The sequence below is a fragment of the Pogona vitticeps genome, chromosome 1 (genome assembly GCF_051106095.1).
Source record: "Pogona vitticeps strain Pit_001003342236 chromosome 1, PviZW2.1, whole genome shotgun sequence".
NCBI classification, from domain to species: Eukaryota; Metazoa; Chordata; class Lepidosauria; order Squamata; family Agamidae; genus Pogona; species Pogona vitticeps.
The window spans coordinates 331,911,997-331,931,522 of NC_135783.1; the positions used below are offsets into that span (position 1 = coordinate 331,911,997).

Sequence of the window (19,526 nt, forward strand, 5' to 3'; positions counted from 1 at the left end):
TGGTCTGGGAGCCAGTTTTGCTCCTAAGACACATAATGGGTCATACGATGGACTCCCGGCAGAACTGAAAACTGTTAGAAGTCCACTTCTCCTTTTTGGAAAAAAACTGTTTTCTCTCTCTCAAAAAAAAAAAAAACATGCTAGGGGGCCATCCAATGTGATAGAAATATAGAGTGCCCTTCCTCAAGCATAAGTCTTGTATGTAACAATTAAGGAGGACGCTCAAGAAGAAACAAACACAGGTAGCAGAGATTGCATGCCCCTCCCTCAACGCTGGACTCTAAAATGGTCCAAATTACAAAGAAAAGACAAGCATCCTTGTTGGTGTTTAAAAGACAAAAAAACTGGCATAATGCATACATCAGTGGTCTTGTGCAAGTTTGGTCTAGACTTACATATAATATCAGGAAAAACTTCCTAACTGTTAGAGCAGTACAACAGTGGAACCAATTGCCTCGAGAGGGGGTGACTGCTCCAAGGCATTCAAGAGAAACTTGAACAACCACCTGGCAGATAGTGTTTGATTTGTATTCCTGCATCAAGCAGGTGGGTGATGGCCTTATACGGCCCTTCCAACGCCACTATTCTGTGATTCTATATGTTGGTTGCAGCCTGCTCTATAGTGAGTTCTGCTCATGCCACCACAAGGGTAGCGGTAAAAGACAGGTGAAAATGGGTGAATATTTGCATTATACTGTAAATTCAGACTGGATTTAACTCTTCAAATTCCTTGATTTTATAGTTTAGAACCAGTGTTAAGGATACTTTAATGCCACATAAAGTGATCAGGGACAATGATCAGGGATTATCCAGAGAAGGATCATTTTTTTTATTTTTTTTTTATTTATTCTATTTAGATCCCACCTATCTGGTAACATGACCACTCTAGGCGGCTTACAACATCATTACACAATAATAGAATAGTAACAGCAGCAATAAAAAAAGAATTATTACAATCAATATTAAAAAACTTCAAGATGGGAAAAATGAAAAATAAACTACAAGGAGGAGAGAAGAGAAAAAGCAAATATTAACTGGAGGAGGAGGCCTGCCTGAACATCCAGGTTTTTAGTTGACTTTTAAAAATGCCCAGCGAGGGGGCAGTGCGAATCTCTGGAGGGAGATTGTTCCAGAGGCGAGGAGCCACCACCGAGAAGGCCCGGTTTCTTTTTTTTTTCCTTCCAGGCCTCCCTCAGCGTAAGGCTCCTCAGCCTCAACTCCTGGCTCACGCGAGTGACATGGGTAGAACTTGGTGGGAGTAGACGTTTTGCCAAATATCGAGGTCCTAAACCGTTTAGGGCCTTATATGTGAGCATCAAAACTTTGAAGTCGATGCGGAACTGAATGGGTAGCCAATGCAATGCGGCCAGAATAGTAGAGATATGTTGGAATTTTCTCGCTCCCATCAGGAGTCTGGCCGCCACATTCTGCACCACCTGGAGTTTCCGCGTCAACCTTAAGATAATTTAAAGCAGTTTGTCTGTCTGTCTCTCACTCACATAGACATGGAAAATAACATCAATAACAACTACAGTAATTTTAACAGTAACGTCCCTATTGCAAGTTGAGGCTAAAGCTAGCCCCTAGTTCAAAGCAGACTGAAGGCTACCTCATGTAACAAAATGAATTATCTGCATTGTAAACTTAGAACACATTTGTCTTATCACTTTGGAACAAAAATTAACTTTCCAATTCTGTAGAGGGTAGGGTCATAGAAACTAAGCTCTCATCCTAAAGCCACATTTGCAGCAGCCTAGTCTGAAATGAACCAACTATAGCAAAACTTTTCATGTCTGAAGACCTATCTATACGTATATTTTAGAAGGTATGAACCTGTTCTTCTCCCTGACCTTCTCAACAGCCCCAGTATGACTAAATCACTTCCTGCATCAGTATAGTGGAGCTTAATGCTTCTACAAACAACAGAATATTGTTTGAACATTCAAATGGTGTCTCTCATCATTTGCCAATCCTCAGTGATCATGCTTTGCCTTAATGCAGCATGATCACCAAGCTGGAGCAATTAGAAAAGGAAGCAATGAAGGAGGAAGAGAAAGTGAAGGTTAAGCTTCCCTGTGCTTGCTCCTCTCTAGCAACTTCAGCAGGATTAAGAAAGAAGTTTTCTTAGTCAGCTGGTCCTCTGCAAGAAAACACATTTCGACTGGCTAGGGATGCTTAAGCCAGCTGAGCACCTTAGAAGAGGGCACTGTGTGGAAAAATCTATCTTGCCCAAGTTGTCAAAATGGGCATGAATAATGAAAGGTCCACACATCTGCTTCCACAGCAACTACATCTCCCTAAATTTCTGACTTTGTGCTCCGAACCTCCAAAAGTGAAGGGCAAAGTCAGAGATTTCACCCTGTCATCTAGGACAAATCTTCACAGAACAATAAGCACAACGTGGGTCACCTGTCTACACAAGGCTACTCTATTTTATTAAAAATTCATCCCGCATGAGAGCATAAACATCAGAGATGGGCACGAACCACCAGTTTTCTAGTTCATGCCAGTCTGGTGACAGTCCAACAAGTGTTCCATGGTTTGGCACAACCCTCTGCTGTGGGTGCCCACTCACATGCAACGCCTGGGGAAGGTGAGGCAGGGAAGCGAAGGTACTGCCTCCAAGTGAATACCCACTAGAGAGGGTGGGGCACTGGACCACAGAACACCTGCTGGACCGTTAGCAGAACAGGGATGAACAGCTGAACAGGTAGCTTGGGCCCATCTCTAATAACCACAGCTACATTTTAAAGTTTATTTACAATGCAGCATCCACGCATTTCTGATTCAAAGCAGAATATTAAGGCACATTCATCCACAGGCCAACTGTCAGCACATTAGTAACACTATAAAAGAATTCCAGACTTGTTTTAAAAACAGAGCTACAAAACATCAAGTCTGCCACGCAGGCCTTTAAGAGATATGAGCACTGACCTAAAACAAAACTAGGCTACATCATGCTTAGCTAACAGGAAACAAAATGTGACTCTAAAGACGGGTGACTGTCATGTTACCAACAGTATTTCTGCAGAGATAAGAAAGAACAGTTATTAACTTAATCACGTTTGGTTAAATGGAACTTTCTTCTGCCTAAAGGTTTGGAAACCAGCCTTCAACAACTGGTGCCATATAGAGTGCTGGAGTACAACTGCAGCTGCTGGTTAGAGACAATGGAGGTGGTACATCAACAGACCTGGAGGGCACCAAAGTTGAAGAAGGGTGATTTATAAACTCTGGCATTTATTCAGTCACCATAATCTTTTTTCATTCACTTTTGTAGCTAGCTGGACAGCTCAGTGGTGTAAATATCTGGCTGCACAGCCAAAGATAGGGAGTTCCATGGCTCCAGTGAGTAGAGCCAGCCTGTGTGGCCCTGGAGAAGTTGCACAATCAGGGTGGGCGGGGGGGGGGGGAGAAGGGAACGGTAAGCAACTTATGAGTATTCACTACCAAGAAAATCCTGAAAAGGGTCGCCATAAGTCAGAACTGACTTGATGGCACATGATTATTTATTATTATTTCATACGTATTATCATTATTAGTGTCTGAAGGATTGACTGTCTCAGCATGAAACTGTTCTGTTATCAAAATGAGCAGGAGAAATACTTCTGAAGATAGCCTTGCTTGTGGAGGTCCACTTGTTGGGAAACCAGCAAAGTTTTTTTCCCCCTCCATTGCTTCTAAACTGGGATGCATTCCATCCAGAGCTGTGACTGGCCCTATTCTCTCGGCATTTAGGAATGGAATAAAGACATGTTGTTTTCAGCTTTGATTTCTGAAATGAGAGGTTGTAATGTCTTTAATGTCACCACTGGGACCACAGGACTCGTGTTTTGAAATCAGCATGACGTAAAAATTGATGACCAATTGCTGCAAGTTGAGAAGTCAGTGTAGGCATATCCTGCTGTGTGCCAGAAAATGCCTATACTGCCTACTTACACCATCTGCCTTACTCCAGTGAGCATAACTAATAAGATTTTAACTATTTCATTTTTATGGATTATTGCTTTGATTCCTTTATACAACTTAGTGTGCTTCAGGAATAAGAAGGAACAACCACAATTAAAATAAATCAGTCCTCAAAAAAAAATCAAATGGAATTAGCATTACAATCATTTGTATTTCATATACAGAGACATGAGAGGTGGTGGGTTGTGCCAGGCAAGAAACAAATTTGAACCGCGATATAATAACAAATAATCTGGGTTGACTAATCAGTCTGTGGCCAACCTTCCCAACAAAGTTACAAGAAAAAACAGAAGGAGGATGAATCATTGTACTACAAACACCACATGTCCATGCTCTAGAAGCTCAAATGACACTTGTCCTAAAGACTTCACAAGGGAAGCAAATTAGAACCACAGACATCAGCTGGGATAAAGAAGCCTGGACAGAAATTTCCCATTAGTTATAAGGAATGACACTGAGAACTCCTGAAGGCCTATGAATGCTGCCAAGAATAGTAGATTCCTCCAAACAAAAAGCAAAAGGTAGTTGTACTGACCTGACAAGAAAAAAAATCCAGAAACTAGGATAATGTAAATATCTTTATTAGGTCAACCATAACAATATTTAGGTTTCCAAATCTAGACATCTTCATTAGGCAAGGGCTTAGAAGAATCATGGGGGAGAGCAGAAATAAAAAGTAGTGTTAAAGTCATCATGCCAACATTATACCTTGAAATGAAGTGGGAGAGGAGTGATCTACAGATATATTGTAGGGTAGAATTGGATGGTGACATAAAGATGACATTGGATAGGGTCAGAAAAGGCTGCTTTGATGCTGCATTCCTTAAAGGGACCCTTTAAAGACTGCAACAGTTCAATTCAAATACAATCTGGTCCCATAAGGAGACAGCAGATATATCACTGGATCAAAAAGGTCTACACTGGGCACAGAGCAGGGTCAAGCTGGTTTCTCTATCTTGAATACATTGTCTGATTGCCAGCAAATATAGGAAATCAGATCATGCTGTCAGTGCTCCAAAAAGCAACCTAAATAACTGTCTGATCACACTCATGTTCTAGCAGGTGGAAACTTCAGGTTTCATCCGGGTAACCTTAGGAATGCTGATGACAAGAAAGGCAGAAGAGTTGAAACTTCTATTTCTGAAAATGTAAAATTCAATTGTAAATTCAGAAATCTTTCTTGATCTGGCAAAGTGCTGATCACCTTTATTTATCTTGTGAGACCCCAAGAGTAGCAATTTGGTTTTAATTTAATTTTAGGACTAACCTCAAATGCCCAAAAGGCAGGAATTGGGCTAAAAAAAGATTAAATTAATAACATATAAAAATGAAAAACAGGCACAGAAGTTTCCAACTGGCTCCTCACTGCTATGCTACAGGGCGGCACACAAGGCTGAAGACAGCTCAATGACACTTCCTCTTTTCAATCCGAGAGGAAAGCATGCAGCACAGAAGAGAACCAGAGAGACTGAAAGTTTTAAAAGCCTTATTTGAACATAAATTTTATTACACCGTTGCTTAAAATGTTTCATCACCTCAACTGCAAGCTGAGGCATCTTGACAACTCTTGATCCCTGCATGGTTTTCGTCAAAGAAACTTCATGCAGCTATTTGGGTGACTCTATGAACTTCCTCCTGTTAGTAAGTTATTGATACTAATGAATAACCTTTTTCTTTTCTTTACTGCCAGAAAAGTAACTTGCTGCAGATAATTCAACTTACTTCTCTTTTTAACTGCTGATGAAGAGATCTTCAAGTATAGGCAAAGTGCCATTTTAGTACAGATGTACCTGTACATGGAAGTGTAAGAACTAATCAATAAGTAAATATTGATGAGATTTTTGCACTGTGAAACACAAACAAAAATTTGATATGGCCTCTGTAGCTGATAGACTGAATGAAATCAGTTTGTTAGCAGGTGGCATATGTACCATTATTCTAATGCAGAAATTGCCTAGATAGGATTCATGGATATCTGAACAACTACTAAGAACATGTCTTAACAATGTATACCCAATACTACTCCTTTTTTTCATTGTTAACTTTGCACTTAACAGTCACAAACATTTATACCAAACAGCATTATTACAATTTTCAAGCACTAACGGAATTATTTACTTGTATTCAGTCTTAGTTATAAAAATGAATTTTTATGTCTTTTACAATTAAAAACCTTTTCAAATACAAATACCCAGAATAAGTGGACTTTACTATTGTAGTGGGACCCAGATTTTGTGGCAGAATGTAAAATACAAATGGCTGAGAACCACTTGTTTAGACAGAAATAAAATAACATAGCTGTTTTTAGTCATAGATTTTTCACTGTGTCAGAAAGAAGCCTTAGTCAATATTATAAATTTCCTAACCCTGAGAAGTTTACAAATCTGATGTGTAACCCACTGTATACTTGTTCACCTGAGTCACTCTCAAACACATGCACACCACTGTCTTGTGACACAGTGTTAACTCACTTAAAAATAATTCTCTTCTATTCACATACAGGAGTTCTGACCCTTCACATTTAGAGCTGGCTAGATGAGATGGAAAAAAGTCACCATTTTTATGTGACTGAAAAATGGCTGCAGGTCACTTATATAAGTACTGAAGAAAAGATTGCAAAGAAACAGAGAAATCAGCTTTAGGAGCTTTAGCAGCTACCAAAAGCAACAAGAAGTTTGATTAATGTCTAATTCTATTACAAAAGCTTGAACAACCCTTTCAATTGCTGTTGCACTGTGTAAGTTACACAGTCAGGGGAACTATCACCAATCTGGTGCTTTTCAGATGGGCTGGGACTACAGCTCCCTCTATGAACTCTGCAACTGATATGGATTGTAGTGCAGCAGATCTGGAAAGCACCAGGCAGGAGAAGGTTGACTTAGATCATCTATTCCTGACTCAAGAACACTGCTGTCTTTGTACTGCTGCCTCACCACTGAGGTATCCGGTCTACACCCTATAACATGAATCCAGTTGGAATTCCCAAGCCAAGTAGACCAATGAATCAATAAAGATTTGACTATCATTCAGAAAATAATTTAATAGGTCTACTCTACTTGGGGAGTGCCACTGAATTTAAGCCTATATCTGGTGCAACTGTGATGACTCATATTGCTGGAAGCATCTTAGGCTCCCAGCTATTGGTAAAGAGGCATAGTTCATCTTTTTATAACTCACATCTTCATGGGTACACAGTGATTAAACTTCAGTCAGTAAGACTGTAAGAGTCAAGGTCAAAATGTAACTCTCAACTTCAGGCCACAGGATTCATCTAACTGAAGATAGGCCACTTTTTACAGCCCGTACAAAGAACCAGTTCACCACCTCTGAACTGCCAAGATGGATCTTGTTTTTATTTATGTTGAGATGAACCGGAGGTAAATGCGAGAGGTAAGCATGAATGAAATTAATACCCAAAAATGCAGGTAGAGGCTCTAATAATCTAGGCAGAACACTCACAAGGGTTAGATGCTACGCTATATTTGTCATTATTTTAATTGGTCATTTCTTCGCATAAAAAATACCTAGCCCAGAACTGCTGTATTAAGGCCCATAGTTTTGGCATAAAATCACCCTATAGATCTAGGGCACCTCAACAGACTGAATTCTGGCAGGCCCATCGGCTAAATCCAACACTACACTAGAGCTACTGAAATTAATGGCACTGATTCAACAGGTCTAGTGTAAGAAAGCATGACACTTGATTTATCTCTTTATTACTATGAAAGTTATGTCTTTATAATAGCTGGCATGTCAGAATTGTAAAATGTAATGTACCACAAACAGTCTTCATACTGCTTTCCCATAAAAAACACACACACACACACACACACACACACACACACACACACACACACACACACACACACACACACACACACACACACACACACACACACACACACACACACACACACACACACACACACACACACACACACACACACACACACACACACACACACACACACACACAGGAACTGACTGAACTGCTGGACAGCTTAGTGGTTTAGGTCTCTGGCTACAGAGCCAGAGGCTGGGAGTTCAATTCCCCACTGAGCCTCCTTGACTGGGGCTGGACTCGATGATCCACAGGCTCTTTTCCAGTTCCGCATTTCTAAGATTAACCTTACCTTAAGATACTGCCATTGAAGAGGCAGAGTCTTCCTCCTGCTCCTTGTCAAAATAATTAGCCAAGGAAACAATAGCACCATAGTATTCTGCTTTGAGGTAACAAGGCTGAGAGTACACGATTCAGTAAGTTGTGATAAGTAAATGAATTTTTATCTTGTGAATTATTTAATACTCATGATAAGCATTTCAGATGATTGTGAGAAAGGAGCTCGGGTTAAGAAATACAAGCTCAGACTAGCAGAATATCAGCTTTACGCAATATGTTATCTCTTGTCTCATTCCCCTTAGTAACCTTTATATGGAGTAGACATGTTCTAGATGGGCGGTATATAAATCTAATAAATAAATAAATGATGCATTACTGCTCTGACTGGGTCTTTAATACTACTCATGTTTACCATCTCTCAGAGTGGTATTGGTTTGTACCTTTTCAGTATTTGCATATTCGTTGTTCTTAGCTTTAAATATTGTCTTTTAATGATGTAAACTACTGTTGTATACTCATTGTTTTCAGCTTTAAATATTGTTTTTCAAGGATATAAGCCTCTTTGGGTCCTTTTTAAAGAAAAAGGTGGGTAAAATATTTTAAATAAATAAATGCAGACTTAAATACGGCACCCCATCTTTATTCTGGTTAGTATTAACATGCTTTTGCGTTCAGTTACGATTTGGACCAAGTTTCAAATTCTAGGTTGAATTTAAGGCCTTTGGGAAGGAAAAAAAGACCAAGCACAAAATGCTTGAGACTCAATCCCCAATTCCCCCAATCAGTGGAAGCATTTACATGCCCAATTCTGATTCCTAATAGCCAAGAATGATCACAGAATACCAGTCCTACTAGATGATTAATGGATAAGAAGCAAACAAATCCTGAATTAACAAGAGTAGTGAAACAGTTACTGCTTTTGTTTCTCCTAAATACATAAGCCATGAAATCAAACACAGATATTTGTAGTGGGGATCGTAAACATTACAATGCTCCAGAATGTCTGCTTTAACTCAAATGGAAACATTCATCCTAATCTAAGTAGCTTCAGTAGCTCCGATCTACAGGGGGTGGGGGAGAATCATTTGCAACAACTGGTTTGGGTTTTGGTGTTTTTTTCCCCAGTTGTGATTTTCCAAGAAAAAGGGTAGGAGATCAACCTTGCAGCTCCTAGAAATATGGCTTCTCCTGTCACAGAGCTACCACTTTGTGCTGAGAAAATGATGGACAAGGACCTAGGGCACACCAACCATTTTCAAAATCAGAATCTTTTTTATGTATATTAAATCAGCAATTCTAAATTTAGCTACAATGTAATAAAAATGAAATGGATGACATTCCAAGTAATCTGTGCTCTTTAAGTAATTGTAATCTCCTATTTATAAATGCCTCTGGGTCAAATGTCATTTTCATTTTGCATCCTGGATACTGTACTTGGAAACACTAAGAGAGACTGCAGGAACTTTTAAGTACTGCAGATACAAAAAGAGTGCCAGTTCTGGTTTTTTAGACTTCTCATTCTAGAGCTCTTCCAAAAATAGGTACCAGGTACTACAATCGGGTATTGTTAACCTTACTACACTTTGTTTTTGAGTTTCAATCCTATTGCCAGATTTAATCACCAATTAAGTTATAACCCATCTATCCCATACACAGACACACTAAAAATGGCTTACTTGAGGGGGGAAAGGGAGAGATAAAGGAAGACCCAACCCTGCTAATGTAACACAATCTTATAACCACTGTTACATCACAAAAAAGTAATAATCTCCTGCAGCATACTGCTCTCGTCTTGGATCTACAAACACCCACACACAGCCATCGCTTCAAATTCTTAAGGAATGAATAACATGTAGTTAGCTGAAAATATCTTCAGCTCCCATTGCAATATATTAGTACCATTCTTTGGATGTCATGAATGTGTGTCCTCCCCTCACAATGGTAACTTCATCATTCCATAGTGCTTTATAAATGCACTGGTTGCATACTTAACAAGCAGATTCAAAACATATTTGTATTAAATCACAGAATTGTCCGAATGCATGGATGTTAGAAAAAACTTAAAGGCAGAGAAGTTGAAAATGAAACTGCTATTCTTGACAAATATCTAAAGCAACTATACCCAATACTTTCCATGTCCCAAAGAAAATCAAGATGACTTACACAGTATCTGGAAAAGCTATTTTGGATTACATACCCCAAATCCCCCAGCATACGTGGGCAGTTTTCTAAGCTCCGGTTTTATAACAGCTTTCTCTAAGAGAAATGACTCTCAGAATAAAAATATAGCAACATTTTTTTCCATAATTATCAGGATTACTGTATCAATAAGTTTTTACTTGTTTGTGTACATGAGAGGCCAGGAACAGGTGAGAAGAAAAACAGAAAATGAAGTATCTTGTTCTAAGGATTTTTATACCATAGTAGAAATGGCTTAATATCTCTGAGGGAAATCAAGTACTCAGACTTCAGTTGTAACCGGATGGTAGAAAGGAACTTCAAACAAATAAATGTCTGACTTCCAATAAATAAATACATTCATCTCCACTGATGTCTACATGCTTCGCTGCCCTGGAGCAAACTGACCTTTAATTATTTCCTGTTGGGCACAGTATTTACAGAAATGACTTGAATTATAATTAGCACTCTCTTTTCTTTACAGTGTCAACTAGTACTAATAGCCACCTTCCTCCCTTTCTTACAACTCCTGATATCTGCCATAGTCAATACACTACAAACCCCTGGATAATCAGCTAGACTACCATCAAACAGCACCTAAGAAGTTCAGGCAAGACAATACCAAGAAGCAGCAAACAGGAATAAAGGGAGGAAGGAACAGATATTGGAAATTTTCCTTTTCTAGACTACAACTCTGGCTAGAAAATTCTGTGAGATTTAGTCCCAAAAGATAACTTTTCCAAGGTGTGGAAAGAAGTAAGGCAGATCTAGAGCAATGCAGAACAACCTAGGTAGCTGGTATTAGCTCTGAATGTATTTGTTTTGGCCGGTTTTGTTTTACAATGTGACAAAGCATCAAAAGACATTTGCTCTTTTCTACAGTAAAACTGGAAATCAGCAATTTGCTACTGGACAGTCGTTCATTCATGATGTTATAGGGTAGAATCAAGCAATTCTGGAACACCATCCCCTCTGATAAGCTTTCTATACTGTCACTCTCCACTTCCTTCCAACCATACACAAGAAAACAGAAAAAAAATATTATAGCAGCAACACTCAAGCAACTTTCAGGTTGAAAGACCTGGAGAACTGCAAACCATATTCAATGTATCCGTTTGCACACAAAGCAGTTTCTGTACCTACTTCATATATGAGGAAGTGAACATGAAAATTAAGGAACATTCTTGGATGAGACCAATAACCTAGCTTTACACTTGTCTGACTGTCTTTTATATTTTCAAGTATAAATGTGAAGTTGTCTTTTTCCTGTAACTATCAGACAGGATTTTCTGAATGCTGCTAAATATATGAACCAGAATGGATGAAAACAAAAAATCCACTGGGTTTTTTTATATATATATTCTAGAGGGAGTTAGCAAAAATGATGATTAGGATCATGACAACTATGTAGGACTATGAAGACTTGTTAATTTCTAACTTAAGGACAGAAAGAAAAACATTACAGGAAGACGGTCTGTGCCAGTTTTCCCATGAAACAATGTCCATTGTGTGCGTATATACAGAGAGGGTGACAGGCTAATCAGGAAGCAACTGCATCAAAGTGAGCAAAAAAAGTGAAGATAATGGGTATAATTTCACTAGACTCTGCTACTACTCTATAGCTTGGTGGACTGGGTGACAAAGTAATCACTTAATTTGATTCCTTCTTGTCTAAATTGAAGCAGAGAGAAAACCATGCTTACTTGCACATCACCAGTGTGTTAACTGCATGATGTTGAATTTGGAACAAATTTGCTGTGTTTCTTAAAGCTATGCACAAGGAATCTGTGCTGAAATTCTAACTTCTAGACTTAATTTATTTATAAATCAAATTACGATCACATATTAAGACCTAAAAGAACTTCAGGATGTATAGATTTGCACCTTTAAAAAAAGGAAATACCCATTAAATGGTGACACCTTTGTTTTATTAAAAATCATCATAAAGTTGCCTATCTCAACCAGTTGTTATAATTTTTCACCCAAGCTAAGTGCAAAATTAGACAGTACAACTGAACAGCGGCAATATGCTTTTTTCTCCTCCTGGGCTTTTCTCTTCTTGTAAGCATCTGTGGCTCTCATCGCAACATCACATCATGCAAAATAAAAGCCAAGTACTCTCCTTCTTTGTCTACACTATCATGGCAATTTAAGGTATTCCATCCAGTCTAAGTTGCCAACTTTCAGAACATAAAAAGTTATTTCCTCTAGATCTAAACATGCTGCCCCCACCATGCCAATTCTGACTTACGGCAACCCCTTTCAAGGTTTTCCAGCTAGAAAATACTCAGTAGTAGTTTACCACTCTGGGAGCGCCCTGGGACTGTGCAGCTTGCCCAAGGCCACACAGGCTGGCTTTATTTGCAGGAGGTACAATGAGGAATTGAACGATCCAGCCTCTAGCTCTGCAGCGAGATGCCTAAACCACTGAGCTATCCAGCCAGCTTTCACTAATATATTTGCCAACAAATCTGAATGGTGCCTTTCAATGCATGAGTTGCAAAATAATGACATATAAAACAACCACATTGGTGAAAGTAAGCTGCTCTGACCCACACTTAAAAAGTCGCTTTTCTGTACTATAAAATAAATTATTTTTTAGAAATATTTTGTAGAAAGCCGAGTAACTTTTTAAAGGTTGGTAAGGACTTGTCTGCAAAACTTTCTAGGAATCCCATGTCTATCACTGTTGGGGGAAAAAAGGAAAGTGTAAGTAAATAATATCAAAACTTAACTAGCAGTAGATTCTAGAGAGCAGAGAGAAAATATTATTGCCAATGGTACTTGATAAGGTGACAGTTTTTTTCAGGTTGCATTGTTATTATAATTAGAGATGGGGTATTCGTATATGAATATCCACGCACAGGTGGAAATAACAAGGGTCCACACACAATTTGACTGCTGCAGCTAGCTCTGCAATGCCTTCCTATCACGCTGTTGTCCGCAATTGATTAGCCAGTCCTGGCAGGAGGCGGGATGACAAGCCTCTCTGCTAGGTCAGAGAGTGGCTAATCCATTGCGGAAAACAGCATGACAGAAAGCTGCTGCAGAGCCAGTGGCAACGGTGAAATCACAAATGGACAGCCTGGGCCCATGAGGCCGGACCCTTGTTATTTCCACCTGTGCGGGAATATTCGTATACGAATACCTCCATCTCCAATTATAATCTCTTTATATCCCAGCTTTCTTTTCTTGAAGCCACCATGTATGTGGCTCTCTTCCTTCGTGCTTTATTGTCACAACCACCCTGTCAGGCAGCTCAGGCTAAGAGAAACTGGTTTATCCAAGGTCACCCAGTCAGTTTCATCACTCCCTTAAGAACCAGAACCTGCATCTCCCACCTGCAGGTCAAGATTCTAACCATTAGGCCATGTTGTTCTGTGCTGTCAAGGTGCTTCCAATCTGAAGTGACCTTTGACAGGTATTTTAAGGTGCATAAGATGTTCAAGGAACTTTTTACCATTAACACCTCGCAGTGAGTTTCCATAGCCAAGTAGGAACTTAAAGCTTGCGTCCCTAAATCCTTGTTCAACACTATCCAATAGACCACATTACAGTATCTCTCCCATTACCATACTTAAACAATAGCTCTCCATGCAAATCTAATGGTTTTTTTATTTCTTTAGAGACATCCATTTATATCCATGTTATCATTTCTGAATCTATGCACTATGAAGCCTACTATTTTGCTTGTTTGTAGCACATGACATGGGGAAACACGAATTACTTTGAAAAGACAGCTCCTTCTAACCTACACAAATAATTACAGCACTGTAATACAACTGATGTATTCTGCCGCTAGCACAAAGAGATAGGAAGAATTATAAATGAGTATTTTATAAAATAACTTATTTTAATCATCAGCCACCTCATTTCTCCTGTTAACAGTTAACCAGCAAGTCTGGTGCGATAGTACTGTTAAGATTACAAAGGATACAGTCAGTACCAAGTTCAGTTCAAAGAACGTTTTTGACTTTGATGAACTATACTGAACTCTGGTGAAACAGAAGTTGCACTAACTTTTCCACTTCTGCAAAGAATAAAATTTCTACCCACATGCATGGAAGAGATTAGCATCTTTAAACCAATAAGCAGAAGCTACTGAGATATTTTTAAGAGAATTCCTGCCATTGCTTTATCTCAACACAGAAGAACTAGCTACCGCCTTATTTCACTCACATCCTACATAAAGGAAAAATGACTAAATCCAATTATTTTAAAACTGAAATATTGCAAAGGTTTGCAAGCATTTCATTTGATTAATGATCTCAGCATCTCTGTCATGGTTAAATGACTGGCTAAATAATTAGAGGCTCACTTGAATGATTTTGCAAGTTTTCGCACAGAAATCTTGTTAACACAGTATCCACAGGGATTTCTCTGCAAGGTTAGATTCCAAACCAACACAGGTGTGACATTTCTGAGAAACTGGAAAGTTATTTTTAGGGCATCAATTCCCAGAATCCTCCACTGGAGTCCAGAAGTAACTTATCCAAGCTCCGCATTTCTTAACCCTTTAATTATACATTCCTGCCAATCTCTTTCCTCCCTTCAGTTATACAAATTAACCTTGGTGTATCATTTACATCCACATTGAAATTCAAACTATTGCTCCCTTTCAAAACAGTTTTAATGTGCCAGTTTTACCCCAAGGTTTTAAACTCTGGTTCAGATCAACAAGTGAGCAGGAACAGAAAATAAAGGATTAGTGCCCTCCATTCAACTAACTTTCTACCCAATCTAAATACCACTACAAATCACAATCAATCTTATATTCAAACAAACCAGCATTGACACTCAAGACCTGCATTCCCTGCACATGATTCTACCACAGCCCTTCCCTACTACCTACAAAATATACAGCTTGTGAACAGACTATTCTGAAAAATATTTCCTGCCAAATGTGCACCAAGCAAACAGTGAAAACCTTCGGTTTGCCCACTCAAAAGCTGCTCCTAGACTGGTCCTTTGCTCAAATCCATTGTACTTCAGCTCCCTAATTAGACCCTAACATAATACACTGCAAACTGTCGTCATTTCTTGCTTCAGTGGTTTGGCTTTGTCACAATTCAAAAGAACTCTGTATGGAGTAAACTTAATTCATGCTGAATATAGTTCCTTGCCAAGCCATTTCTTACAACTCTTTCCCCCCAAACATTTCTTAAAATTTCAGAAGTTACATCATTCTTTCTACAGAGTCCCCCCCGCCCATCACCTGAGGTCTCAGCATATTCAGTTCTTTACAAGGCACATGGTAACAATGGACAGATAATCCTAATTTCCCAATAGAGAACCCTGGCTACAAGGACTACCTGCTGGAAAGCAGGGACAGGGTGAAGCAAACACTTGCCACATCTTCTATTTTTTAGTCTTTACATCTTGCCTCTTTCCTTCAAAGAGGGCCAAACGGTACTACCAATATTTGATCTTTACAACAACTCGTTGAGGTCCATTAGCTGAGACAGAATGGCAGCTCCTATTCAGCTACAGAACTGTACAATTGGATGGAGTTCTGGTCGTCACTCTCCCCAGCATGAGCTCAACATTCTAACCACATCACCACAATGGATTCTTTTTCTGGTGTGCTTTGTCTACTTCCATATTTGCAGCAAAACAACATCAGGTTGTACAAAAAGCGACATGGAGTGAGGACTAGAGGGGAGACGAATCATGACGTTTTCAACATTTACTTTCAATCTTTAGCAAAAGCAGTCAAATAAGATACATGCACAGCAGAAGTACTGTAGACCAGCAGGGAAAAAAAGGTTCACGATTGGTTTTTATTCCTGTTCTTGAACATTTTTCACTTCTCGCATTACCAAATCAATGTAATGAAATGGACAACTGACCAATTTGGGAACAGTACATTCTATCCTGAGATCCTGAAGTTCCCTACTCCTATATTTGTCCCCAAAATAACTAACCATCTTTATATTCATCTTGTTTATTGAACTGCCATGGTTTCTTGCCAGTGGCATCAGCCCAAAGATCAGCCCTTACTCGGCATTAAAAAAAATCCTTACTCTCCTGCTTACTTACCCACAATGCAAACATAATGTAAGGATATGGTTGCTTACAAGGAATGATTTTGTGCAAATAAGAAGCAACCAGATCTCCTAATATGAAAAATGTAATTTCAGTGAGTCACTCTCAAGAAAAATGCATGGGCAGTGAAACAGCTGAACATCTCCTCCTAGTATAATGTTTCTTTGCTTTAAATTGTAACCCAACATTTCACTTTATACTTCTTAGGGCAATCTAGCCACCATCACATACATTTAGTGTTCAATTCTATTTACAGGGAATATGTAATACATGAAAGGACTGAACAAATAGTAATTTCATTTTACCAATTTAAACACAAGTTTTCTCAGCCCAATAAGATAGGTTTGCAAAATTGCTAAACTGCATGAAATACTATACGTTTGCAAGAAAAATTTGGAAGAAAGTAAATGCTTAATGCAGAGTTCTTCCACATTTTGAAGGATAAGCAATTCAGGTCCTTTCCACAGCATTCCTATTCATTACTATTATCATCAGTCAAAATGACATCAGAATAATTCAAGGAGGCCAGTTTTGCTTGGGGGCTTGCCATCTTGATTCTTAACTGAAAACAAATCTGATCACACTCACCTTATAGGGATGTAAATCCCATTGATCTTAGCAATGCCCACTGCCAAGTACAGATGGTCCCAGATTTTGTACAATTAGCATTTTTAAGCAAATCATCCAGATTCACACTTGAAAATGTGCAAATGTGCACACAGCCCTTAATTCTGTACTTCTCCAAATGTTGCTATACAGTTGTTGGCACAAAAGACATAGCAAAATGCCCTGAAAATACATACGTAATGTAATATGCATATTTAAAAAATGAAACTTTGCATGCTGAAACTGGTTGTAGTTGTATGAGAGAATACCTAAGAAACAGAAACTGTGTGAAAATAGATTGTTCTGTCCATTCCTACTTGCAAGTAATACAGACAGGGCTAGCATGTAAAAAGCTCACAATTTTTATGTTATAAGAACACACACTAAACAAAAAACAAAAAACACAAACCCAAGAAGGCAAGATCTTCATTCTCCTCCCTCTAATGATGGTGGGAGGGGGGAACAAGGCCTGAACAGTGAATAGTTCTTCTTATGAAGAACTATTCTAATGAAAGTTAGAATGAAGAATAGTCTAATGGACTGTAACATGATCATGATCAAAACTAATGAATCAAAATTACAAAAGAAGAAGAGTAACTAATTATTGGGAATATAGTAATAGCTGTTTAAAAGTGGAATAAACTGCCACATAAAGTGGTGGATGCTCTTTCACTGGAATTTTGTAAAAAGAAGTTGGATAGCCTTCTGTCAAGGAAGAGTTAGCTGAGAAGTCCCATACGTACTGTGGTTCACTCCAACTCTACACTCAAAAATTCCATAATTCAACTGAGAGAAACATGATTTGCTTCTTTAAAGATAAGTATCTGCTATATTTTGTGAGTCATCTCCTAGAACAATATACCACTGATAAACATATTTTGTTGCAACAAGTGAGATATTTGAGCTCTTCTCTAGAAAATTCCAATTCCTACTCTATAAACTACGGCACATCACCTATGGCACCCTAAAGTATTAAATGTGTTTCTCATAAGTGTCCTAATACCAGCAAATTGCCTCACCAAACAGTCTCTCTCTCTCTCTCTCTCTCTCTCTCTGTCTTTGTCTCTGTCTCTCTCTCTCTCTCTCTATCTATCTATATGACACATAACACAGAGTTCTAACTCCTGTCCTCTGAAGATGCCAGCCACAGAGACTGGTGAAATGTTAGGGAGAAAAAGCTTAATCCGTACTCTACTGCTAGGGGGAGATTTTTCTTCTTTTGACCTAAGATGAACTTAGGTAAAAAAAGAGCAGGAAAGGGTTTTTTCGTTCATAAGTCGAAGCTTCGTTCACAAGTCAAAGCAACATTTTGCGAACGGAGCCGTTCATAACTCAAAATGTTTATAAGTGGAGATGTTCATAAATTGAGGTACCACTGTACTTGTTATACAGACTCAAAATATTATATTCTTCCCACTTATTGAGCTACCTTTGAAAATTAACATTGTTCTGCTATCATTCCTCCACCCCATAATCAACTTGTTGGAGATAGTTATGTTACAAGTAATTCATTATTTCCCATTTCTAGGAAATACTGGAGTAGATAGGTTTTCAACTCCTTCCCAAAAAAAAAGAGGTCTGCTAGGATATATGTGTGCATATGCATATGTCCTCTTAAGCCTTTGCAGGCTTTGGGGCTGAAAATGTTGAGCACCTCTGCTCAATACACACTAGATCTCCTCTCCCAGATTCTCTCAGCTCAGACAGCTAAAGACAGTACAGTACACTTATTATTATGTTCTAGGTAGGATAAACAATTCTCGGTTCAACATGATATCAAAGTATTTAGTAGTATAATTTCACCCCCACCTTGGATATAAAATTTGCACACATTAAATTGACTACTAGCACAGCTCTTAAATTAAGAACCTCACAGATCTTAAAACTTGGTTAAGGCAAAGTTGTTTATCCTTTCCATAGCTCATAATTAAGTATTGCAAAGTACAAGAGCTCTGAGCTTAAATAGGCTTATTTTTAAACTTTGGAACCCGAAGTAAAGTGTTCACTGGCATGAGGAAAACACATGTCTGCAAGTTTGGGAAGAGTTAATCGGAATTCCTAGAGGGATATATAATAAGCTTCATAACAATGAATTTTGTAAAAGGTGATTAATGCCTAAAATTAGAATGATTTACACCTGTATCTATCCTGTGTTCCTAGCACACTGCAGACAATAAACAAAGAAATTCAACACATCTTGTAGCGTTCAATATGGAGGATTTCAATGGATTACTGTATTTGGATTCCTGGGTCTTTTATTCACAATGAATAATAAAAAGAAATATTCATATTTCAAAGGAAAGTTTTCAGACTAAGTGGGATGGGAAACTTTTCAACAGACCCTCCTATTTTCTACTAAGAGAAAGATAAAGCCATTTTATTAATAACATGCCTCACATTTCAGGAATGTGATAACCACATTTAGAGATCTTAGGCATATGTGCAAAGAATATTTGTAATACATTTCATGTATGCATGGACATCATTTAGAGGCTGTCTTTCTTCCCATAAGGCAGGCACCAACTAAAACTATGCAGTGCTTACCCCTTAAACACACCATTAAAAAAGAAAAAGAAAAAGAAAAACAATTTAACATGTAACAATATTG

The 19,526-nt window shown here is 38.5% G+C and overlaps 1 protein-coding gene across 2 annotated transcripts in view; it reads right to left on the reverse strand.

The window, feature by feature from the left end:
- The window catches only part of ITPK1 (inositol-tetrakisphosphate 1-kinase), a 138,142-nt gene that overhangs the window by 109,851 nt on the left and 8,765 nt on the right, over positions 1 to 19,526 (reverse strand). The gene's annotated exons all lie outside the window — the stretch shown is intronic.